Consider the following 25,854-nt stretch of genomic DNA (forward strand, 5'->3'; position numbering starts at 1 on the left):
AGCTCATTGCTCCTAAAACCACAGACCTTCCATAAAACAAGAATGAGCAACAGAGCCTTCTCAGGCGCTGCACCTAAGATTTGGAACTCTCTTCCACCGGAAGTCCGACAAATTTCTTCCACTTCAAAAAGTAAGTTAAATAAATCCTAATGGCTAAGTTCTTGCCTTAAACGGACTGGGCCCTCATTGCCGATTGACTGCCTACTGATTGACTACCATATTATTGTGCACCTTTGATTAGCAGCACTGAACTGTTCTTCTCACTTATGTATTGAATGTTCTTCTACATGCACTTTATCCATCCTACCTTATTTGTGATGTACTCCTATCTTGCTCGTTTTTATGTATACTCTAGTTATGCTTGTCCTTTACACCTCTGTAGCGGCTTGAGTAGAAAAGGGCAAGATACGAGTTTTCGTGATCACTGGGTTTATTTTTTAATACAGGAAGTCAGTACAGGTCTTTTAAAAGGGGGGCCCTCCGGGGTGACCGGCTCCGCTCTCTTCGTCTCCTCCTCCTGGCGCTTTCTTCCTCTCTCTGGGTACGTCCGGGACTTCTCCGGGGGTTAGGCTCGTCCGGTTCCATGGTGCTGTCAGGTAGCCTCGAGCCGTATAGGAGAAAGGCAAGAGGATACGTATAAGTTCTTGCGGGTATATTATGCAAGCGTGCAAGGGAAGGGAGTGAGGGATTTCCACTCGTGCAAAGGCTACCACGTCGTGTGAGGGGGGGAGTGTGCGGGTAAAAGGGAGTACCAGGGACAAACGGGGGTATGAGGTCACGTCACGGACCCAACCTTTCTCCCAACCCAGCCCACTATACGGCTCCGTACCTTGGTGAGCCACACACCTCCTGGCGTGCGGCTGGGCGGCTCGTGTTGCCGATGGCCTCCTGGCTCCCACACCGCCAACGGGTCTTCCCTCGTCCTTTTCTCCTCCGTAGATGGTGTTCCGGGTCTTCCATGCTCTTCTGCCACTCCGTCCTCTGCTTCCTCCGCCAACTCCTCACTCGACTCTGCTCCTCTCCTCCCAAGCCTCCGGCGAACAAGCACACCTGTTCGCCTTCTCCTGCGGTTCTTAAGGACGGTGTAGGCTCCGCCCATTCTCCTAGAGCCTGCCAGTTAAAGGGACCGCTGTCGTCTTCTTCCTCGTCTCGTTGATACCGCTGTCCCTCGGAGTACATCCAGCTGTTATGCTGTGAAGACAAGAGGGGGGGGTCATGGCATGAATCCCCAGAAGGGGGTATGGAGTCACTGGTTTGTTGGGGAGGCAGTCTCCCCACGTTACACACCACCCCCCCTGGATCCTTCCGTTCGGTAAGGGGATGCCTCGAGAGGAAGTCCGCACCCGTGTTCTCAACATCCCTCCGGTGACACACCTTAAAGGCATACGGCTGGAGGGCCAGAAACCACCTCATGACCCGAGCATTGTTCGACTTAGACCGGGCCATCCACAGCAGGGGGGCGTGGTCGGTGTAAAGGGTAAACGGGCGGCCCTCCAAGTAATAGGCCAATTTTTCCACAGCCCATTTTATCGCCAAACACTTTTTCAACTGTGGGGTATTTGAGCTCATGGGGGAAGAGTTTACGGCTAACGTACCGGATGGGGTGGTCCAGCCCGTCCTCCCCTTCTTGTGATAATACCGCCCCTATCCCATAATCAGATGCATCGGTGTGGAGGGAAAATGGACGGGGGAAGTCTGGAGAGGAGAGGACCGGGGTGGAGGTGATAAGGCGCTTTAGAGTGTGGAAAGCATTTTGCATCTCAATGGTAGGAGTGGACAATACTGACTGTTTAACCTGTAGTTTCAAGGTGTCTGTGAGGGGGGATGCTAGCTGGGCGAATTGAGGAATGAACCAGCGGTAATAACCTATAAGACCCAAAAAGGCCCTCATTTCGCGTTTGGTGCTGGGGAAAGGGGTGTCTGCTATTGCGCTCAATTTTTCAATTTGCGGTTCGATAAGCCCATGCCCTAGGACGTATCCCAAATATTTTACTTTTTGGTAAGCAAGGCGTGATTTCTTGGCGTTTACCTTCAAGCCTGCCTTTTCCAACTTGAGAAATACTTGATGCAGATGTCTCAGGTGGGTATCCCAATCCGGGCTGAAGATGACGATGTCGTCCAGATAAGCAGAGTTATACTCTGTCATGTCCTTCAGAATGGTGTTCATCAGCGTCTGAAAAGTGGCACGGGCCCCGTGGAGCCCGAACGGAAGGACTGTGAACTCGTAGTGTCCTTCCGCGGTAGTGAATGCCGTTTTTCGGCGATCATCCTCCCTTAGGGGTACCTGCCAGTACCTCTTGGTCAGATCCAGGGTTGATATGTATTTGGCCTCCCCGGGTTTTTCGATAAGTTCGTCGATTCGGGGGATGGGGTAGGCATCAAACGTGGAAATCTCGTTCCGGGCGCGAAAATCCATACAAAACCTCCGAGTACCATCGGGTTTGGGGATCATTACGATGGGGCTGGACCAGTTGCTTTTGGATGGCCGGATCACCCTTCTCTTCAGCATTTCCTGTACCTCCTTCCGTATGTCCTGCCTCCTGGCTTCAGGAATGCGGTACGGTTCGATATTGACGATTTTCCCCGGGGGGGGGGTTCTATGTGGTGTTCCGCTAGGCTGGTCTTTACAGGCAGGTCAGAAAACAGTGTGGTGTGTTCCCGTAGGGTGGACTGTAAGCCCTGCATCTCCTCTTTGCCTAATTCTTCATTGATGACCAGCTGGTTCATTGTGGTCTGGGGATCGTCTCTCTGTGAGGGGGACGCGAGATGCACTGTTTGAGGAGGGGGTCCAAGCCACTTCTTCAGCATGTTAATGTGGTATATTTGACTCTTCCGGGGACCCGTTCTCAGTCTGTAGCTGGTGTTACCTATGGTGGACATCACTGGATATGGGCCGACCCATTCGGCCTTGAATTTCTGTGTTGAGGAGGGAAGTAGCACCAAAGCCCATTCGTTTACTTCCAATCGCCTCCACTTCTTCCCTTTGTCGTACACGTTTTTCTGTTTTATTTGATTACGTTCCAAGTTGGTATAGGCGAGGTCGCGTAGTTTGCCTAACTTGGACTTTAAGTTCTTTACGTATTCCAGGGTCTTCATTGTTTCCTCAGGCAGTTCCTGTTCCCATGCTTCTCTAGTCTTCTCCAATAGGGAACGCGGTTGCCATCCATATAGAAGTTCGAAGGAGGAGAATCCCAGGCTGCTTTGGGTTTGGCTTCGGATTACGTAAAGCGCCAATGGCAGCATCTGGTCCCATTCTGAGCCGCTTACTTCTAGCATTTTCCTGAGGGTAGTCTTCAATGTTCTATTGTAGCGCTCCACGAGTCCGTCGGTTTGTGGATGGTAGACGGACGTCCGTATTTGCTGTATATTCAATACCTGACACACCTCCTTCATCAAACGGGAGACGAACGGGGTCCCCTGGTCCGTCAGGATTTCCTTGGGGAACCCCACGTGTGAAAATAGCTCCAACATCCTGTCGGCTACTTGTTTTGTCGTGGTGGTATTCTGGGGGAAGGCCTCCGAGAACCTGGTCGCGTAATCGACTATTACCAGCACATGTTGGTGTCCTCGCCGAGTCTTGAGTAATGGCCCGATAGTTGCCGGACATACAGGAGCGGAAGAAACCACCCAGAATATCTTAAGTCACTTCTACTGGCCCGGCATATATAAAGACACCATGACGTATTGCCAAGAGTGCGACATATGCCAGAGGAAGAACATGACCAGACCTCCCGCGGTCCCTCTTCAACCTCTCCCCATAATCGGGACCCCGTTCGAGAGAGTGGTAATGGACCTTATTCGTTAGATCAGGACCCCCTGGGGGGGTCCTGATCTAACCCCCTGTGGGCACTCTCCCTTGCATTGAACAGTGTGGGGTCGTTCACTTGGGCGAACCGGAAACTACGATCTAGGACCCAGGGCTCCAGGGACACGAATAAGGTCCATTACCACTCTCTCGAACGGGGTCCCGATTATGGGGAGAGGTTGAAGAGGGACCACGGGAGGTCTGGTCATGTTCTTCCTCTGGCATATGTCGCACTCTTGGCAATACGTCATGGTGTCTTTATATATGCCGGGCCAGTAGATGTGACTTAAGATATTCTGGGTGGTTTCTTCCGCTCCTGTATGTCCGGCAACTAAGTGGGCATGTGAAAAGAACAACACCTGTTCCCTGAAAGACACTGGCACCAACAGCTGTTCAGGGTCCTCCCTTTGTCCTTGTCGGTATAGTAGCTCATTTTTTATAAAAAACATGGGGAACCTGGGGGGGGTCCTGATCTAACCCCCTGTGGGCACTCTCCCTTGCATTGAACAGTGTGGGGTCGTTCACTTGGGCGAACCGGAAACTACGATCTAGGACCCAGGGCTCCAGGGACACGAATGCGGGGAGGGGAGTTGGATCAGTCCTCTTCTTGGTTTTATTCCCCGGGACCAGTAGCATGCTTTGTTGAAACATACGAAGGAAGGTGGGGTTATCTGTGCCTATTATTAACTCTTCAGGAAGTGAAGACAAGACCCCCACTCTAATGACGTGTGGTTCCTTGCAGGAGTTCTAGGGGAATGTTTGCGACGGGATATTGCTTTACATCCCCGTGTACACAACGTATACTAACCCTCTCCTGCGGGATGTACTGGGAGGGGTCAACATGCAGAGTCTAATAGGGCCTGAATGTGGGACCCGTTTACCCTTACACTCACTCGAAAACTGTTCCCCATCTCGGCAGAATACAGGACTGTCTTTGGGAGGTATCCCACCTCCATTGGCTCTTCGGTGGTCTTCCGGCATGGGCATAGGCGGGCTATATGTCCCCAATTGCCACAATCAAAGCACTGGGGGCCATTATAGACGGGAGGTTCGGGTTTCCATGGTCGTGGCCGGGGCGGTTCCGGGATCCGGGGCGGCCTCTTCTCTATCTTTGGTCCCACTCGGGAGGTTTTCTCAATCTCCCAGGAGGGGGTCTTGGGCTGAGCACGGGAGAATGTAGCAGCCATTTCTACAGCCTGTGTAGTGGTTATGTTGTGGTGTTGGCGTAGCCATCTTTGTGTGGCGAAAGGCAACGCTTCTAGAAACTTCTCAAGGTACACATGGTCCATAATCTCTTCCTTCGTGCTTACATTGGGAGTGAGCCATTTATCGGCAGCCATCTTGAGCCTTACAAACAAAGTCTTGGGGTTTTCCCCTGGCGCTCCCCTCTCCCTCCTGAATTGCAACCGGTAGGCCTCGGCATCTAGTCCTAGATGATCCAGCATTATTCTCTTGACTTCGGCATATGGTGTGTTTCTGGTAGGGTTAGCGACTTGATAGGCGGCTTGGGCCTCGCCTACCAAGAGAGGGGTCAAAAAGAAGGGCCATTTTGCCGGGGGCCATCCACACGCCCTGGCGGCTCTCTCGAAGTTTAGCATGAAGGAATCCGGGTCCTCACCCGGTTGGTATTTTTGCAGCGAGACGCCGGCCGTCCCATGCGGTACTCCCCGGTCTTCATTGCCTCCAGTAGTCGGCCAACTTACGGAGGGTTCCCCCGGTCTGGAGGCCATGGCTGCCTTCATTATCTCCCTGTTGGTTCGGCCGAGCGAATCTGCTGCTCCATAACCCATTCTAGGCGTTCCTGTCCTTTAACCAACTGCTGAACTACTGCATCCATCTTGGTTATACAGATGGCTGGTTTGCCCGCATTCTCCACCAGTGTGGCGGCTTGAGTAGAAAAGGGGAAGATACGAGTTTTCATGATCACTGGGTTTATTTTTGAATACAGGAAGTCAGTACAGGTCTTTTGAAAGGGGGCCCTTCGGGGTGACCGGCTGCGCTCTCTTCGTCTCCTCCTCCTGGCGCTTTCTTCCTCTCTCTGGGTATGTCCGGGACTTCTCCGGGGGTTAGGCTCGTCCGGTTCCGTGGTGCTGTCGGGTAGCCTCGAGCCGTATAGGAGAAAGGCAAGAGAGGATACGTATAAGTTCTTGCGGGTATATTATACAAGCGTGCAACGGAAGGGAGTGAGGGATTTCCACTCGTGCAAAGGCTACCACGTCGTGTGAGGGGGGAGTGTGCGGGTAAAAGGGAGTACCAGGGACAAACAGGGGTATGAGGTCACGTCACGGAACCATCCTTTCTCCCAACCCAGCCCGCTATACGGCTCCGTACCTCGGTGAGCCACACACCTCCTGGCGTGCGGCTGGGCGGCTCGTGTTGCCGATGGCCTCCTGGCTCCCGCGCTGCCAACGGGTTTTCCCTCGTCCTTTTCTCCTCCGTAGATTGCGTTCCGGGTCTTCCACGCTCTTCTGCCACTCTGTCCTCTGCTTCCTCTACCAACTCCTCACTCGACTCTGCTCCACTCCTCCCAAGCCTCCGGTGAACAAGCACACCTGTTTGCCTTCTCCTGCGGTTCTTGAGGACGGTGTAGGCTCCGCCCATTCTCCTAGAGCCTGCCAGTTAAAGGGACCGCTGTCGTCTTCTTCCTGGTCTCGTTGATACCGCTGTCCCTCGGAGTACATCCAGCTGTCATGCTGTGAAGACAAGAGGGGGGGTCATGGCATGAATCCCCAGAAGGGGGTACGGAGTCACTGGTTTGTTGGGGAGGCAGTCTCCCCACGTTACAACCTCCTTACCCCACCTATCCTAAATGGAAAGCGCTTTGATACCCGCCTGGGTAATGTTTGCGTTATCTAAAACTTTCTAAATGAAATAAATAACTGGGACCCACGTTTGCACTATATAAAACTGAAAACTGCACCACCGCAGGACCCGACCCACTTAAAGCCATGAGTGCTACTCATAGTTCACTCCCACTCAGTTCTGTGATCTGCAGCAGACACATTAACACTCTGTGCTACTTTATGATGAACCAAAACTGCAACTATATAAACAAAACAATGGCCCTAGACTATTGATTAGATTGACTTAATCAACAAAGCATTTTTGGTTTAGGAATGCGATTCAATCTGCATTTCAGAAATCAAGCTACATGGGAGAGAAGGTTATTAAATGAGCAATGAACACCATAACCACATTTCAAAATTGTATTTATCAAAAAACAAACTAACACAGTTATTTACAATATCAACAAATTATACTAATACACGGCGCAAGAACTAGAAGAATTGTAGTCAAGAGTGAGAAAGGGGTGCTCAAGTGAGAAGAAAGAAATTCAAAGGCAGTTATAACGTACAATTCAAATATTTACAAAAAAGAAAAAACGTCACGCGGTATTGTTTCCGCTCGTTGAACAAGCCTGTCCAAACTATTCAAAGGGAAAATGGGGGGAAATGAGGGGTACAGGCACATAAATTAAAAAGTGTCGACGTTTCGACCCTGATGCTCTAGGGATTTTTGCTTCCTCGGCTGCGGGTCTTCATCAGGACGTGGGGGGAGGGGAAAAAAAGACCTGGCCGTGATCACACTTGCTGTCTGGATCAGCCACCAAAGCAGCTAGTCAGGTGCGACTCCCTCCAAGCTGGCTAGGATTCACCTAATCATGGTTCAGATGATCCTATATTAAAATTGGTCTTGTGGTATAAACGTAGAACCGATGTCGTGTGGATCAAAGGTATCCTACCGGCGCCTCCAGGGCCCTCCGGTAATGCGGGAAAGAGTTTAAACGCCGCTTGTGTGAATAATTACAGACACATGGCGTAAAATTGGAATTGCCACTGGTTTGTTCCCAAAAGAAAGCAGGTACCACCGTTACCTTCGTTGCCTTGGTTGGTGGTTCGGTATCTGCGGGCAATCGTCACCGTCAGAGTTCCCAGAGTCTGGGAACCCTGGAGGCGCCGGTAGGATACCTTTGATCCACACGACATCGGTTCTACGTTTATACCACAAGTCCAATTTTAATATAGGATCATCTGAACCATGATTAGGTGAATCCTAGCCAGCTTGGAGGGAGTCGCACCTGACTAGCTGCTTTGGTGGCTGATCCAGACAGCAAGTGTGATCACGGCCAGGTCTTTTTTTTCCCCTCCCCCCACGTCCTGATGAAGACCCGCAGCCGAGGAAGCAAAAATCCCTAGAGCATCAGGGTCGAAACGTCGACACTTTTTAATTTATGTGCCTGTACACCTCATTTCCCCCCATTTTCCCTTTGAATAGTTTGGACAGGCTTGTTCAACGAGCGGAAACAATACCGCGTGACATTGTTTTTTCTTTTTTGTAAATATTTGAATTGTACGTTATAACTGCCTTCGAATTTCTTTCTTCTCACTTGAGCACCCCTTTCTCACTCTTGACTACAATTCTTCTAGTTCTTGCGCCGTGTATTAGTATAATTTGTTGATATTGTAAATAACTGTGTTAGTTTGTTTTTTGATAAATACAATTTTGAAATGTGGTTATGGTGTTCATTGCTCATTTAATAACCTTCTCTCCCATGTAGCTTGATTTCTGAAATGCAGATTGAATCGCATTCCTAAACCAAAAATGCTTTGTTGATTAAGTCAATCTAATCAATAGTCTAGGGCCATTGTTTTGTTTATATCATTGATACCCAGGCCCTTTGATTTGGTGGGTGATACCCCATTGATTTAATGGGCAAAACTGCAACTAGACAACATCCTGAACTCTCATTAATAGGAACATTAATCTCCAGAGTTATCTTGATATTTTTATTGTTGCTTGAAAACTACCTTATGCACAAGGAAGTTCGTGTGCTTTTAAACCAAAAACAATTTGTAAACACATAGCCCCCCACCAAAGTCAATGACCAGTGCAGCTGCACCAGCCACAGTGCCCTAAAGCCAATCCTGATCCCAACAATGGGGCAGGACAAGCATTTCCAGAAATGCGGTGCTAGCTAACCGCATACCCATTATATTAGGAAAAAGATCTATGTAAGTGGTGGGGTGCGATACTTCTCCCCCCCCCCCCCCCACCCCCAAATTCCAGCAAGCAAAACACGTTAACAGATTTCTTGTAGATGATTTAATGGAGAGTAGACTTCTCCACTGAGATATTTTTGAAACTTTTGGAATCAAATTTGCTAAAACGCCACAGACCTTTACGGGTATTCATGAAATATTCCACTACTTTAATGATGCACCAGGGAGCCTGGCCTTTCCTGGGAGTAAATCTTGTTTTCCAGATGTCTTAAGTCAGAAATTACTTCCACTATAACCAATGTCCTAATTTTTTCATGGGTGAGCCCTTTATGCCAAGGAGTACATTGAATATGACCATGCCATTCATTTATTTAACAATGATACTTCAGCTACAGTCATGGGTACCTCTAAAAAATTCCCTTTGGTAAACAAGGGTCTGCATTTTTTCTATTGACACCCCCTATAACATGAGTACAGAATATCTTATTACAAGAGTTACCTCAAATATCAGTTCCAACATTTTACTATGGACAACCACATATGCTAAGAATTATGTGCATCATGTAATGGCCTTTGGCCAGGTGTGGTGGTGTTTTCTGTGTCCCTGCCGCTTGGTATGACAGGGCGAGCTGCTTTCTCAGTTAGTTCGAGCCCCACAGCTAATGATGTGTCTTAATGGAAGCATGTTGGGGCCTGCAGTTTGCCATAGGTAACCCCTCACATCCAAATTCTATTAGTGCCCTTGTCCATAAGGCAAAAATAACCTCCAGTATGCCAAACCAGCAGTACACTTGCACGCCTAACACACCTACACTGACACACACATTCGCACTATATCTCTTGCACTCTTTTGTACATTTGTACTCTGTCTCGCACACACTGCCACTCACACTTCCATTAGTCAATCTGCTTTTATTGTTAGAAAAGCTTGCCCTGCTGCTTCTGCTATACCTGCCTTGCATTTTAGTTAAGCTTAACAAAAATATATTCTCTATACGCTATTCAAAAATAAAAATATATTGCCTTGTCAATGTTTGTTACAATTATGATGTCAATTAAAAGTAGACTCTCTTAAATTACCTGTACATGGCTTAAATTTGGTTTCACATGTGGCTCAAGCAACTACAGTATTGGAAATGAACTAAACCACATTCTAACATGTAATATCTCAGGATCCTACTGATCATATGAAATGCTTGACTTCTTCGGCAACCATAGATTTTATCCAGTAACACTTTGCATTTTTGGGGGTTTTGAGACCAACTTACACTGTAAAAAAATAGACAATTCCATGAATGAAGCATTGTGGTGAATGGAAAGGCGGGAGTGGCTGAATGTGTCACACGATCCTCAATCAATTACCATACCCCAAAGCCTCAGCCCTAGCCTCTCTCCTCACGCCATTCCACATTCTCAGTCCACTCTCCCCGCTTGCACCAGCCCCGTTGTTACAGATGGAATTAAGTAGGCATCCAATACTACGGAAGGAGCAGGTATTCTGTGTGTGCTTTTGTAGAAAAGTGTAAGTTCATGAGAGTTGTGTAATTTTTATATGTGCAGAGTATGAGGTGTGCTCATGTAAGTGCTGGGTGATGGTGAATAGTGTGAGTGAGTAGTGCCAGTGCAGGGTGAAAGATTTGCTAATGTGAGTGTCGGGTGAGCTGCATGAATGCAATGTGAGAGGGCCCATGTGAATGCCGGGTTAGTGGAGTGAGTGCATGGTGGTGTGACTGGTGTAAATTCAGTGTGACTGAGTGCCTGTGTGTGGTGCAGGGTAAGCGACGAGAGTGAATGGTGATCTGAGAGTGATTGGTGAGTGGAGTTAGTGCAGAGTAAGTGGTGTGTTCCTATGAGTTCTGGCAGACTATTGTTCCTGTGTGCAGGCAGAATGAACAGAGTGCCTGTATGAATGGAGGCTGAGAGGTTTGTCCATGTGAGTGCAGAGTGAGAGGTGTAAGTGCAGGGTGAGTGGTGTCACTCCATGGTGAGTGCTTTGCGTGGTGTGAGTGCTGTGTCCATGTGAGCGGAGGGTGAGCTGTGTGAGTGACAGGAGTGCCTGTGTGAGTGCTCAGGGAGCGATGTGACAGTGTGAGAGGAGTGACTGCCAGGTGAGTGCTGTGACAGGAGTATGTTTGCAGGTGAAAGTGCAGAGTGGGAGGAATGAATGCTTGGTGAGTGATGTGCTTGTTTGAGTGAGATTGCAGAGTGAGCAGTGAGAGTGGCAGGTTCATGAAGTGTCACACGAGTGCAAGGTGAGCAGTGGGCTTGCGTAAGTGCAGTATGATAGCGTGAGTGCATGATGAGGGGTGTGAGTGAAGAGTGAGCAACGGCTCATGTGACCGCAGGGTAAGTGGAGAGAGAACGGCGTGAGTTCATGGCCGGGGGCATAATTGCGGTGTGTAGGGGTACTGGAAGCAGTGAAAAAACAAAGCCTTGTTGATCAGTTCACAAAGGCATGTAAATGGTCTTTTAAAGGCCTGTGTGTGGCAGAGATAAGACTCGGGACACTGTCCAGCCGAGCCCACAACAGCTCAAGCTGCAGCAGCCTGGGCTGCTCCACATGGGGTGATGAGGGGTGCTAAAACTCTTTTCTCCCTATGGGCGTTACACTCCTGAGGTGCACGCAAATAGGTTGGAATAATGCGTGGCGAAACCAGTAATGACAGCCAGCCTACAAATTATTTTTGGTAAATAAGACTGTGTTTTATGACAGCTGAAGGTGTTAAGCATCACATGAATAGAGCTGAAAAGGTGGTGGGACGATCCCTAAAGCAATGTAACCCTAGATATTTAAGATTCATTTATACGAGGTGTAATCACTTAAAAAGGGGCTGACCACTTTTCGCTTTTGTCACTCTCTTCAGCTTCCCTGGGTTTGTTGTAGCAGACATTGAGGTCATGAGCAGAAAGAGAATATGTGTGTAGGGAAAAAGAGTGGAAGGGAAGAGAGAGAGAGGATGATGACAGATCAGGAAGAGGAGGAAAAAGATAGAAAACTGATGGATGGAAAGAGAAAGTAGGGGAAGGTAGTGAGTCTGTTTTTAACATATTAGCCATAGCTGATTTCAAGCTTGGCCATGCCTCAGTCTTCTCCAGGTTTTGGTCCTCCAGGACCCAGTATTTCTGGATGTTATGGTCATGCTCTTCCTGGCCTTTTCAGTTCTGTGTTTGGTCATTCAGGTCCGGGTTTTGCCTCTAGTTCTCCTGGTCCTGGTTCCCTTGGACTTGGTCCTCTGCCACTGGTCTTCCTGGTGCTCCTTGTGCTGGTCCACAGTCTCCTTGTCCACCTAGGCCTCTCTGGAATTGATCCTCCTGGTCAGTTTGCTTCCGTTTCTCCTTGCCTGTGTTCGCCTGGTCTTCATTGTTCCTCTGATGATAGTTCTGTCTTGGTCCTTCTGGCTGTGGTTGCCTTGTCCTCGCCTGCCTGCTCCTGGTCCTCATGTCTTAGTTCTCCTGGTATTTGTCTTGATCCACTTAGCCGTGTTCCTCCTCCGGGTATGGTCTGATTCTCTGACCTCCAGACCTTGGCCCTGTTCCACGACCTCATAGACCTGGTCCTAATCCTATTCTTATTGACCTTCCCCCCCCCCCCCCTCCCCCACCTCCTCCCTGGGCTTTCCGGTTGTTCCGGTCCTTTTCAGTTTGGCCTTCTGGTATTGACCTTATCGGTCCTGTTTGTGCTCCTGGTGCTAGTTCTCTTGGTCCCAGTGTCTAAAACCCCCAGGTAAGACAGGTACTGCCTCCAAGCCTTGCCCTGTCACTCAGGCTTTTTTGCATTTCTTTATTTTTACTCCTTTGGATTTTATGCTAATGGAGTGGGTGGTTGGGATAACGTCGTGAGCACTAGGGGAACCCACTTTATTAAAACACCGAGGTACAGAAACAGACCTTGGTGTATCCTGCAGGTTTGAGGCCATAATAGTGGTAAGTTAACCCTGGTGGTTAATGATCCTCATGCAGCGATCCTTCAGGTTGCAAGTTGCAATGAGTAAGAAGTGATGCGATCACTTCAAAGATCCCAATATACCATGCAAGGCATACGTTTGGATCCTGTTAAGTCATATTTTATTAAGAAGTTGATATAAATAGTAATTAAGAGTGTACCTACACATGGAGATATATACGGGGCATTCTCCCGGACCATGCTTAGAGCTACATATATATCTTGCGAAGGCCACATAAAAATAAAAATGAGTTGCTGGCCTGTTAGGGGAAGCATTTGCATCCATCCTGCGGGCACAGCTAAGCACACAGTGACTGTGCCCTGGCACGGCGCCAGTGCCTTGTGGCGTCTGAACACTGCCGGAACGTAAACAGGGTGATCCCTGGTGACTGGGCCGGATCAATGCATTAACTGCTGGATCTGGAATACGCATGGGTCCCCCAATAATCCAGCACTGCTCTACTAAACCAGTTGGATTCGCGCTTCTGGAATCGGTGACTTGGAAAATGTAAATCCTGGACTGGAATTTTGCGTCTTGTATGACTTTGAGTTATATGGATACCATAATCATAGAGCTTTCCGAAGTCCATGCCAGAAAAGCGTATCCAGTCAATGATTTTTCTTTGCGTTATGGGATTTGCAGTGCTTGTTTTATAATGAGATAAACGCGACTACAAATTCCAGAATGCAAAGAAAAAGCCTACACTGATTGAGACGCGCTCATAGACCGGGGGAACACGAGAGTTCTGTTATCTCTATGCTATTTTTAGGTTTTAAAACCAGAGAAATCCTACTTCTTATTGGCCTAATAATGTTGGCAGGTATGTTTATTTGGTAGGGATGGCTCGTAAGCTACAGCATCTTTTCAGGAACTGGCTGACTGTGCAGGAACCCCCTTAACTCTACTATCCTGTTTCTTTCACAATATCTGTTATCGAGGCGGGCCGTTTGAGTATTTATATAACGTCTGCGGCAAATTCAAAAGCATACGGGTGTTTATTTGCTCATCTGAGCAATGAGTTAACCGAAGCTCTCCAGTTTCACAGGCCCGTGCATGAGTAGCTCATCCGGTCAAAGTTTTTTACAGTGCATTCTGGGACTTGTAGTCCTGATTTCCTAATGGAGTCAAGGGCTACAAATTTGCGAAGCTAAAACCTGGCCAAGGGCAAAGTGGAAGTGCGGTTTAAAGTGGACGACCATGGTTGGTACAGAAAAGACTGATCCGGTCTGACTACATAGCAGTGGAAACTTCTTACGCCGCGGCTTTCCGACCCACCCGTAATTGCTTTGTTGGCTGCCCTTTTCACTCCTGAGTGACTGCGGAGCAGGTGCATGGAGCCAAGGCACCGGAGTGAGCTTCACTAAGCACATGCGCAGGTCCCTGGAGGGAAGGCGTGGGCGCTTTCAGCACGGGCCTCGCCTTATTCAGCTTACCTAGGGCAGCCTTTTTCTGAAGGAGAGTTTATTGAACCTGGCGGGAGCAGAGCTGCGAGCCGCGCCTTCTTGATAGTAACCTTTACAACCCGGAAGTGTGAGACAGCAAAGTGCGGCTGGCCTCTGTGCTGTTAGGAAGAAGACCCAGGAAGCACAGGGCGAACAGCCGTACACCTGTCACCGGACCGGCAGCAGCCCTCCGTCACAGGACTTCAGTCAGCTGTCACAGGTGAGGCTGAGACCATCAAAGGGACAACAATTAACAGTGCTAAAAGCTGGTCGTTGAATTGGCTGAAAGTATGGCCACGCATGCCTGTCAACTCACTCCGACAGACGATGCCACCCACTTTAGAAAATAATCACCATCCAAAACAAGCCTCCATAGATTTCACTGTCCTAATGTGCATTATTCTCCATTCATTGTAATGGGATCAGTCCGCCATCACCCTTTTTTGAGAGCTAACGGATTGTCATGTCATTGTTACGATGTTTTATGTTCAGTTAAAAAGCCCAGTTTAAGGTTATAGTGAACACAAACCAGAAAAGGCCCCGAAATTAATCAGTTACGGTCATGGCCATTGGAAGTATGAGGCAGCGAAGGACCGAAGTATGCAGCAAAGTTGGCAACATATCGCGGCAAGGAGAGGAATATTGTGGGGTATAATGCAGCAGACTTTGTGGTAGTATTACTTCATTATTTTGTCTTTTATTTATTTACTTATTTTTGACACATGTTAACACCATCTGTGAAATTCCTTTACCTCATTAGCATCAGTCTGACAGCCAAATTATAAGAACAAGCACCAGAGAGGTGACCAGTCAACCGTAGTGTTTTTGAACTGCACTGCAACACGTTTCTGTTTTTTTTTTAATAACTCTTGATCCGTTTAAGTTAAAAAATATTTTTTGTTCAAATCTGCAGGTTATGTAGCAGATGGTGGGTTAAGTAGCAAATGCGCCAAATCATAATTATGCGGAAAACGACTTCGCAACAAAAATCATATAATTTCAGTATCCTTAGTCCGGGTATGCAATACTCAACACACAGAATAACACACTCCAGCAGCCATGTTTTGCTTTTGTTATGGTTTTCTTTGATGTTTTACTGTTTTTTTAAATGTATTGTTGCAAACAACCACTTGTAACCTTTAAAAGTTTTGTTATTTATTGATGTATTTTTTTAAACAAACTCTATTTAGGCTTTTGAATACAGAAGGTATAGCATCCCAGGTCATCTAAGAGTTTACAACTTATTATTATCCTGAATGTATACATTAACAAGATAGCAATGTGTACTTTAACAGTGGTATATACCTCCACCCCTTCCTAATAGTCATATGTTGAACGTTCCAGTGAAGCCTGCTGTAGAATGTTCACATATGACAGTTGTGACAGCTAAGTAGAGTGGATGACTGAATAAGGAATACTCTTCATATACCTCTCCTTGTCTTACATTCATTTGAATTTCAATAATATTGTTATGGAACATTGTAAGTTAATTTAGGAAAATTAGCATACCAAGGGTACGACACATTGATAATTGCATTACATCGATTCTTCTTGTCCATAACTTCAACTCTCCTAAGCTTCCTAGAAAACCTTTCTGCATGCAGTAAAGCAACATTTAAAATCCCAATAATGCTTCTTCGAAATCTATCTCTCCCTCAGAAGATGATGTAGGACTAGGATTGCAAATCCCTGACCTGTGAAGGATTGTTGATATATAATCTAGTCCACCTCTATGTGGACTTACACTTCTAATGTATGTGTGTAAGGGATCCCGGGTTGTCTCAAATGGACTAATTTTATCTTTACCTATAGCCAACATGTTTCCATGGCAGTGGTACACCGCAATTAGTGCCACGGCGCATTTAGGTGTGGGGGGTAGGAGGGAGTTGGGACGCGTCCAGTTGTGTGCTATTGTTAGGCATGCAGCGAGAAAAGAAAAAGTGGGAAATTTGCCTGCATGAGTGGTCAGTGGGTGTTCTATTTCGTCAACCGTGTCTCCCAGAAACAACATTAGGGGGTTTAGGGGTAAGTCAATGACTGTTATTGGTTTAATTTGCTCCAGAATCTTACTCCAAATTGCCCGCATTAACACCATATATGAGCCATCGTTCCACTTTACACGCAGCACCTCTGACAAGCCAGGCATTGCATAGAGATGGCTTGACGTGCGCTACAGCATTAAATCATTTTTTAACTATGCTCCTTATGTTGTATGCAAATGTGTGATTTAGCTGCTTGAGACCGAATCTTTAGCCAGGAGTCATCTATTATTTGTGTGTCTAACTAGTTTGCCCGGGCATTCATATTTGGGGTCTTTGGGGACTGATGTAAATTGGTAGTTTACATAGATTGAAATCCCTTTCTTCATGGACCACCGCAGATGGTGTCCTTGGTTTCGGGGGTGAATGGTGGTAGGTGGACCTTTTGCATTCATCCGAATGCGATCCACTTGAGGGCAGTTCCTTGGATAATGATGTTATTCAGTCTTCTGGTCAGATTTTGATGAGATACTGTGTCAAAGGCTGCTGTGAGGTTGCGAAGGATCAGTCCCTGTTTCTCCCAGGTCAAGGAGCTCTGATGTTATTGGTGGCTGCGACCAAGGCCGTCTCAGTGCTGTGGTTGGTGCGGAATCCAGATTGGGAGGTGTCTAGAGGAAGGCTCTACTCCAGATATTTGAGTTGTTGGTTGATGGCTTTTTACAGGACTTTGACAAGGAAAGGGAGAATGGAGATGGGGTGGTATTTTTTGAGTTTGCCAAAGGTAGGTTGATGGTCTTTCGGAACAAGTGGCCATGGAAAGTGACAAGTTAATGAGGGTGGGGAGCTCTCTGCTAATCCTGCAGCTTCCGAGGTTGAAAATGTGGTGTGGGAAGGGTCCCTGGGACCCCCTGAGTGCCCAAGGTTTATGATGTTGGTGCTGTCCTGCCATGAGGTATGTCGGTAGTCCATGTTGGTTTCGGTGGTGCATGAAGGAAGTCTGAGGGCTTTGACTGGGGTTCGAAGTTCTTAAAGATGATGATCTTGTCAGTAAGTCTATCATATAGTTCTTGGGAAGGGGTGATGCTGTTTTCTGTGGCTATGTTATTGGAAAAACTCAGATTTTGTTGAAGAGCTCTTTCCTGTGGTTGGAACTGGACTCAATGCAATCTGTAAGAGCTTTTCTCTTTGTCCCTCTCAGTAGCTAGTGGTAGAGGTTGAGGAAGGTCTTGAAGGTGGTCCTGTCTGAGGTGTCTTTGCTTGTGTGCCATCTTCTTTCCAGTTGCTTGCTCCTGTTCAAATCATGCAGCTTGTCTGCCCCGCCTCAGACTGGCTTAGGCTGACTCAAGTTGATGTTGTGATTATCAAAGGGAGGGAGGAGGAATGATTGTCCTATCAGTTCCCCAAGTCATCTACAGTTAATCAGAGTTAGATAGGACACTTGTAACCACGTTGCCAGGAGATCTGTTGAAAAACCCTCATAAACGCTGTGTATTCAAAAGCGGTTTATCTTGATTCTCCGCCCCACACTAGCGTTGTGGCATTTGTCATAGGGTTCGACAACGTGCACCATGCCAGCCTCACCCGAGGCAGTCTCTGGTGTAACGTGGCAGTCTCCAGAGATCTCCAATTTGAACCCACAAACAGGTTTTAAAAAATTAAAAAATAGTCTCCAAACAACACCCGTACTTTATTTTGTTGTTGGACAACTAATTAAAAAGAGATAGATGGGTATGCTATGTGGACCGGGTAAATGAGTCTCAAGCATATCACTTTTCATTCACATACGTCGACATGTTTCAGCTCGCTTGGCCCTTAGGTCTATGGAGCCTTCGTCAGGACAGAAAACAAATAACATAAAGTATTAAAAATACTTGCACAATTTGTGTAGTATTGATCGGGTTTCTAATGTTTTAGTCTTACCCACTATGGTTCGATTATTTCCACCTGAAACAAAAAAGAATAATTGTGGGGTGGCTTCATTTAATCGTGGCAAGTGCATATGTAATTTACATGCATAGTATACATTCAAATACTACTCTGGGAGGTACTCGTGGCGAATTAAAAGATAAAGCGATACTTCATGGGTGTTGATATCTAATGTAGCTTCTTATTTACGTTCTGGATGAAAGGGCTGATGTTTACGCCTTCTTTTTATAATGACAGATTTACATTCAGGAAAAACAGAACAAGGTGGCTGGACAGGATTATTCGTGAAACAATTCCCCAGACACACAGTCAATCTGTACCATGTGACCACTGGATTTAATTTCCAAACAAGTTTATTTTTCTTTTTTACTTTTATCAGCAATTTTTTGAAACACAAGCACAAACAAAACCACTGTCAATTCAAAAGGTTCATATATACAGTATCTACAAATGCACACATTTACAAATTTACAACAAAGAATCAAACAAAAAATTGGTTAGACACACCAAAAGACAATAACATATGTATAATAATTCAAATAAATTGCAATTATATACAGTGCAGAGATTAGTCCATAAGCAAACAAACGGGCACCAGTCCTAGAGATTGAAAAAACCAAGTGACAGGCGGGGTTGAGATCGAAAACAAGCCTGCCTGTCAACGAAAGCCTGTGGTGTAATGTTAAATAGGGTTGCGAGGCTAGGATACAGAGTGGTGGTATGATTTACATCCTAGCGGCACCCTTTGTTGTAGCCACAGGGTGGTATTGTCGACGCGTTTCAAACCTAAGTATTCAAGGTTCTCTTCAGGACAGGGACTGGGAAACAGATTCTGCAAAAAAGTACAGAATTTGGTGTCAGACGTACATTAACGTACTGTAGAATGCCTACTCAGACTCCATGAGAAGTAGAAAATATTTACCTGCACGCGGGCACAAAGATTGCTGTGGCGTAGGTATATCGTGTTCACACCTAAAAGACATATGTAAAGGTGCTCAGTGCACGGGGATTAAAAGGGTCGCACTAGGAAAGGCAAACGGTCTGTCCTAAGTATGAATCATACCTGCAATAGGCGCAGAGCAGGACTTAAGGCGTGGTGTCAGGCTTCAGAAGCTTGCGGGTATCAGGGCGGCTCACATTATTTTTTGCGCGTGTAGGTCTAAATGGATGATACAAAATCATGTATGGAATATATATCTCTAGGCATGGGTGCACAGCACAACACCCCCCCCACTCGCCAAGATCGAATTGCGCGAGGTTCCTACCTGGCTATGCAGACCACAGGGAGGGAAGCGGCCGGTCACTGGCCTCAGTTCAGGCCGGCAGTTAAAGTTGGCCCGCTGAAAAAAGAGAAACCCTTTGTGAGCGCCAGGGTCAAAAGGCAGCAGCGGAGCTGGTTACAAACCGCTGCGCATAGCAATGCTTACTTTTCTGAATGAAGTAATCAAGCCACAGTAAGGTCCGTGTTGCTCACTCTCTCCCAGGGACAAGCTGTCTGTAGGTGGAGCGCCGGGACACCAGTAGGTATTTTGAATCAAGTTCACAGTAACAGGGGGTGTGGTAAAAAAACGTAGTGAAGCCCCTAAGGAATGCTGGGATCTGTAGTTTTGAGAACACTGAAGACTAGCATGTCGGCTGATATTATACATGAAAGCCTGCCAAAAGCCTCGCAATTTCATAATTCTACAGGCGTGCAGTTTGTAGATGGGGCGCCTGGACACCAGTGGTATTTTGGATCCGGTTCACAGTGACAGGGGGTGTGATCCAAAAACGGAGTGATGCCCCTGAGGAATGCTGGGATCTGTAGTTTTGAGGAAACTGAAGACTAGCATCTCGGCTGATATTATGCTTGGAGGCCTGCCAGAAGCATCGCCATTTCGTAATTCAACTGCTTACTCAACTGATTTGCATGACATTCCTCCCCGCACATGGGCATATTTACAAGGTCAATACAATGAGCCACATTTACACAATAGCACTATATTTCATCATATCCCTTGTTTTCCCCAAAACTACAGATCCCAGCATTCCTCAGGGGCTTCACTCCGTTTTTTGACCACACCCCCTGTTACTGTGAACTTGATTCAAAATACCTACTGGTGTCCCGGCGCTCCACCTACAGACAGCTTGTCCCTGGGAGAGAGTGAGCAACACGGACCTTACTGTGGCTTGATTACTTCATTCAGAAAAGTAAGCATTGCTATGCGCAGCGGTTTGTAACCAGCTCCGCTGCTGCCTTTTGACCCTGGCGCTCACAAAGGGTTTCTCTTTTTTCAGCGGGCCAACTTTAACTGCCGGCCTGAACTGAGGCCAGTGACCGGCCGCTTCCCTCCCTGTGGTCTGCATAGCCAGGTAGGAACCTCGCGCAATTCGATCTTGGCGAGTGGGGGGGGTGTTGTGCTGTGCACCCATGCCTAGAGATATATATTCCATACATGATTTTGTATCATCCATTTAGACCTACACGCGCAAAAAATAATGTGAGCCGCCCTGATACCCGCAAGCTTCTGAAGCCTGACACCACGCCTTAAGTCCTGCTCTGCGCCTATTGCAGGTATGATTCATACTTAGGACAGACCGTTTGCCTTTCCTAGTGCGACCCTTTTAATCCCCGTGCACTGAGCACCTTTACATATGTCTTTTAGGTGTGAACACGATATACCTACGCCACGGCAATCTTTGTGCCCGCGTGCAGGTAAATATTTTCTACTTCTCATGGAGTCTGAGTAGGCATTCTACAGTACGTTAATGTACGTCTGACACCAAATTCTGTACTTTTTTGCAGAATCTGTTTCCCAGTCCCTGTCCTGAAGAGAACCTTGAATACTTAGGTTCGAAACGCGTCGACAATACCACCCTGTGGCTACAACAAAGGGTGCCGCTAGGATGTAAATCATACCACCACTCTGTATCCTAGCCTCGCAACCCTATTTAACATTACACCACAGGCTTTCGTTGACAGGCAGGCTTGTTTTCGATCTCAACCCCGCCTGTCACTTGGTTTTTTCAATCTCTAGGACTGGTGCCCGTTTGTTTGCTTATGGACTAATCTCTGCACTGTATATAATTGCAATTTATTTGAATTATTATACATATGTTATTGTCTTTTGGTGTGTCTAACCAATTTTTTGTTTGATTCTTTGTTGTAAATTTGTAAATGTGTGCATTTGTAGATACTGTATATATGAATCTTTTGAATTGACAGTGGTTTTGTTTGTGCTTGTGTTTCAAAAAATTGCTGATAAAAGTAAAAAAGAAAAATAAACTTGTTTGGAAATTAAATCCAGTGGTCACATGGTACAGATTGACTGTGTGTCTGGGGAATTGTTTCACGAATAATCCTGTCCAGCCACCTTGTTCTGTTTTTCCTATTGTTGAGATCCGGGTTGGTCAGATGTAGGATCCGATACCTTTACTGTTTCACAGATTTACATTCAGGGCATCGCATTCCCAATATTAGGTACTTAATGGGGGAGGCGGTGGTTCTCGATAGGATTAGGTGGTAATCACATATTCAAAATGTGCACACAATCTATGCTGTATTACACTCGGGCTAGTGCATGATTTAGTATTAACAATGCCGTTCTCATCTTATCGCCACAATGCTAGTTGTTCTACTAGCTAGTTCATGTTTTATACCTCAGAATAATACAAACAAAGCCCATTGTTAGTCACTATGCAGATCGTAAATTAAACGCATAACCTGAGCGTGTATTCGTTTACCTGTAAATATAGGTGGATTCTTAGTGAACCTATAAGTAAAGGGAAAACAGGCAGAGGCAATAGACAAAGCATTATTGTATATATAAAAAGACGAGTATTTGCACTGGGACGCGCCCGTGTACCCGAGTTGTTTTCTTACCTAAAGGACGAAGTCGGTATTCTCCTTCAGAGGGAACGGACTAAATAGTCCCAGGCTAGATATACAAAGAAGGGGGGAGAGAGAGAGAGAGAGAGAGAGTGTGTCGAATTACTTTACCCGGTGTAAATGCAGAATTCAATTCGGAAAACGAGCATGACTCTATGTCCTCACCCGCGTAGGAAGCAGGTTCCGCGTCTTGTGCTGGCTCTGCCCTCTGGACGCGGAAACCATGTTTCCTACGGGGTTTTCTGCAGTGGTTGGTATAGTCATCAAAAGAGGACTCACCGGAGCTCAGAACCTCTCGTGCGGTTGCTGACTGTTACAACAGTGTGCTTTATGACTTTAGAGATTTGGTCAAATTATATTTCCTAAACACCGGTAATGCATATTTATCTGTGTGTAAAAAAGGGGTTTTAGAAAAATTGAATAAATAACATGGTCACAAAATGGAATCATGTAACGCTTCCCACATCGTGTACTTACAGTAGAATGGCAAACATCTCGTGTTTATAAATGAACATTGTGGAGAACTAGTTCTTTGAGTAGAAGTTCAGTAAGAATTCAGTGATAGAAATAGACAAAGGACTAATGTTTTTGGTAACTCGTTAATCACTGATAGAATCAGTTAGTTCATTCTGGTTGCATTTAAATCAGGAAAACTCGCTAGTGCCTCCTAAGCTTAATTAATTACGGCCGGTATTTCATTCTAAGTCATTCAGATCACAGTTGGGCTCAAAATAATCAATGGCTAAGTTATTGAGTTCATCAAACTGGACAAAGGGCTTTTGTTTCTGGTATCCCACTAATATCTGTTGAGCTTGGTTAATTTAGGCAGATGTTTCATTCTGTGTCCATTTAAATCACATTTGGAATCCCAAGATCACTAGCTTTGATGTAAAGGTACAGGCAATGTGGCATAGTTCAATCAAAAGGGATTAACTTAACGTGCAAAGTGATGCCATGAAATGTCATCGTTCAGACCATATTTATTAGTCTTCAAGCGGTCAACCCAACGTTGTTCTTTCTCGTAGAGAATTTTTTCTGCGTTGGGGGTCCCCTCAGATAATTTCTCGATGACTGTCCATTTTAAATCCTCGATGGTGTGGCCCAACTCTATAAAATGTGAACAGAGCTTGGTCGTATTCTTTTGGAGACGGATGTTACTCTTATGTTCTCCAATTCGTAATTTGACCTTCCTAGAAGGTCATCCCGATGTACTTTTTTTCGCAGGGACATGTTACCATGTAAATCACATGTGATGAGTTGCAATTTGTATGTTGTTTTTGAATCCAACTGAAAGTTGGAGTCAATTGCAAAGTTTTTGTGGTAGTGGTAGATTTACATGCCAAACACGTTCCGCAGGGATAGTGTCCAGTTACAGGTGTCATATGCGAATCTCTGATTTGTCTCAGTGCAGACCTGCGGGATCTGCTGGTACACACTCGCCCACAACAGAAAACTGCACTGAGACAAATCAGAGATCCGCATATGACACCTGTAACTGGACACTATCCCTGCGGAACGTGTTTGGCATGTAAATCTACCACTACCACAAAAACTTTGCAATTGACTCCAACTTTCAGTTGGATTCAAAAACAACATACAAATTGCAACTCATCACATGTGATTTACATGGTAACATGTCTCTGCGAAAAAAAAGTACATCGGGATGACCTTCTAGGAAGGTCAAATTACGAATTGGAGAACATAAGAGTAACATCCGTCTCCAAAAGAATACGACCAAGCTCTGTTCACATTTTATAGAGTTGGGCCACACCATCGAGGATTTAAAATGGACAGTCATCGAGAAATTATCTGAGGGGACCCCCAACGCAGAAAAAATTCTCTACGAGAAAGAACAACGTTGGGTTGACCGCTTGAAGACTAATAAATATGGTCTGAACGATGACATTTCATGGCATCACTTTGCACGTTAAGTTAATCCCTTTTGATTGAACTATGCCACATTGCCTGTACCTTTACATCAAAGCTAGTGATCTTGGGATTCCAAATGTGATTTAAATGGACACAGAATGAAACATCTGCCTAAATTAACCAAGCTCAACAGATATTAGTGGGATACCAGAAACAAAAGCCCTTTGTCCAGTTTGATGAACTCAATAACTTAGCCATTGATTATTTTGAGCCCAACTGTGATCTGAATGACTTAGAATGAAATACCGGCCGTAATTAATTAAGCTTAGGAGGCACTAGCGAGTTTTCCTGATTTAAATGCAACCAGAATGAACTAACTGATTCTATCAGTGATTAACGAGTTACCAAAAACATTAGTCCTTTGTCTATTTCTATCACTGAATTCTTACTGAACTTCTACTCAAAGAACTAGTTCTCCACAATGTTCATTTATAAACACGAGATGTTTGCCATTCTACTGTAAGTACACGATGTGGGAAGCGTTACATGATTCCATTTTGTGACCATGTTATTTATTCAATTTTTCTAAAACCCCTTTTTTACACACAGATAAATATGCATTACCGGTGTTTAGGAAATATAATTTGACCAAATCTCTAAAGTCATAAAGCACACTGTTGTAACAGTCAGCAACCGCACGAGAGGTTCTGAGCTCCGGTGAGTCCTCTTTTGATGACTATACCAACCACTGCAGAAAACCCCGTAGGAAACATGGTTTCCGCGTCCAGAGGGCAGAGCCAGCACAAGACGCGGAACCTGCTTCCTACGCGGGTGAGGACATAGTCATGCTCGTTTTCCGAATTGAATTCTGCATTTACACCGGGTAAAGTAATTCGACACACTCTCTCTCTCTCTCTCTCCCCCCTTCTTTGTATATCTAGCCTGGGACTATTTAGTCCGTTCCCTCTGAAGGAGAATACCGACTTCGTCCTTTAGGTAAGAAAACAACTCGGGTACACGGGCGCGTCCCAATGCAAATACTCGTCTTTTTATATATAAAATAATGCTTTGTCTGTTGTCCCTGCCTGTTTTCCCTTTACTTATAGGTTCACTAAGAATCCACCTATATTTACAGGTAAACGAATACACGCTCAGGTTATGCGTTTAATTTACGATCTGCATAGTGACTAACAATGGGCTTTGTTTGTATTATTCTGAGGTATAAAACATGAACTAGCTAGTAGAACAACTAGCATTGTGGCGATAAGATGAGAACGGCATTGTTAATACTAAATCATGCACTAGCCCGAGTGTAATACAGCATAGATTGTGTGCACATTTTGAATATTGCAGGATAGTGATTACCACCTAATCCTATCGAGTACCACCGCCTCCCCCATTAAGTGCCTAATATTGGGAATGCGATGCCCTGAATGTAAATCTGTCATTATAAAAAGAAGGCGTAAACATCAGCCCTTTCATCCAGAACGTAAATAAGAAGCTATATTAGATATCAACACCCATGAAGTATCGCTTTATCTTTTAATTCGCCACGAGTACCTCCCAGAGTAGTATTTGAATGTATACTATGCGTGTAAATTACATATGCACTTGCCACGATTAAATGAAGCCACCCCACAATTATTCTTTTTTGTTTCAGGTGGAAATAATCGAACCATAGTGGGTAAGACTAAAACGTTAGAAACCCGCTCAATACTACACAAATTGTGCAAGTATTTTTAATACTTTATGTTATTTGTTTTCTGTCCTGACGAAGGCTCCATAGACCTAAGGGCCAAGCGAGCTGAAACATGTCGACGTATGTGAATTAAAAGTGATATGCTTGAGGAGGAGCTTCGCGCGCACCCAAGATGGTCGCGTGAGCACAGGGCTCCCGGACCCTCGCCACCTCCATCGACTATCCTGTACTTTATCCTGGTTCAGACGACGGGTGTTTATTGGCACAGTCCTACTGCTCATTTATTTGCTTCAACTGACTTTTTTGGTCTTCGGGGTCCAGA

General features: G+C 45.8%; 1 protein-coding gene across 6 annotated transcripts in view; it reads left to right on the forward strand.

Moving 5' to 3' along the window:
* Positions 1-25,854, forward strand: part of TEP1 (telomerase associated protein 1) — a 1,162,857-nt gene that overhangs the window by 32,056 nt on the left and 1,104,947 nt on the right. The window contains exon 1 of one of the 6 annotated variants that reach the window (XM_078652641.1): positions 14,261-14,411. The exons of 3 other annotated variants lie outside the window; for them this stretch is intronic. The gene's annotated coding sequence lies outside the window, so the exon portion shown is untranslated. Of the gene's footprint in view, positions 1-14,260; positions 14,412-25,854 lie in introns of those variants that run through there. 2 more of the 6 variants (XM_078652637.1, XM_078652639.1) reach the window with 2 other exon arrangements.

Source organism: Lissotriton helveticus, chromosome 7 (genome assembly GCF_964261635.1).
Source record: "Lissotriton helveticus chromosome 7, aLisHel1.1, whole genome shotgun sequence".
NCBI lineage: Eukaryota > Metazoa > Chordata > Amphibia > Caudata > Salamandridae > Lissotriton > Lissotriton helveticus.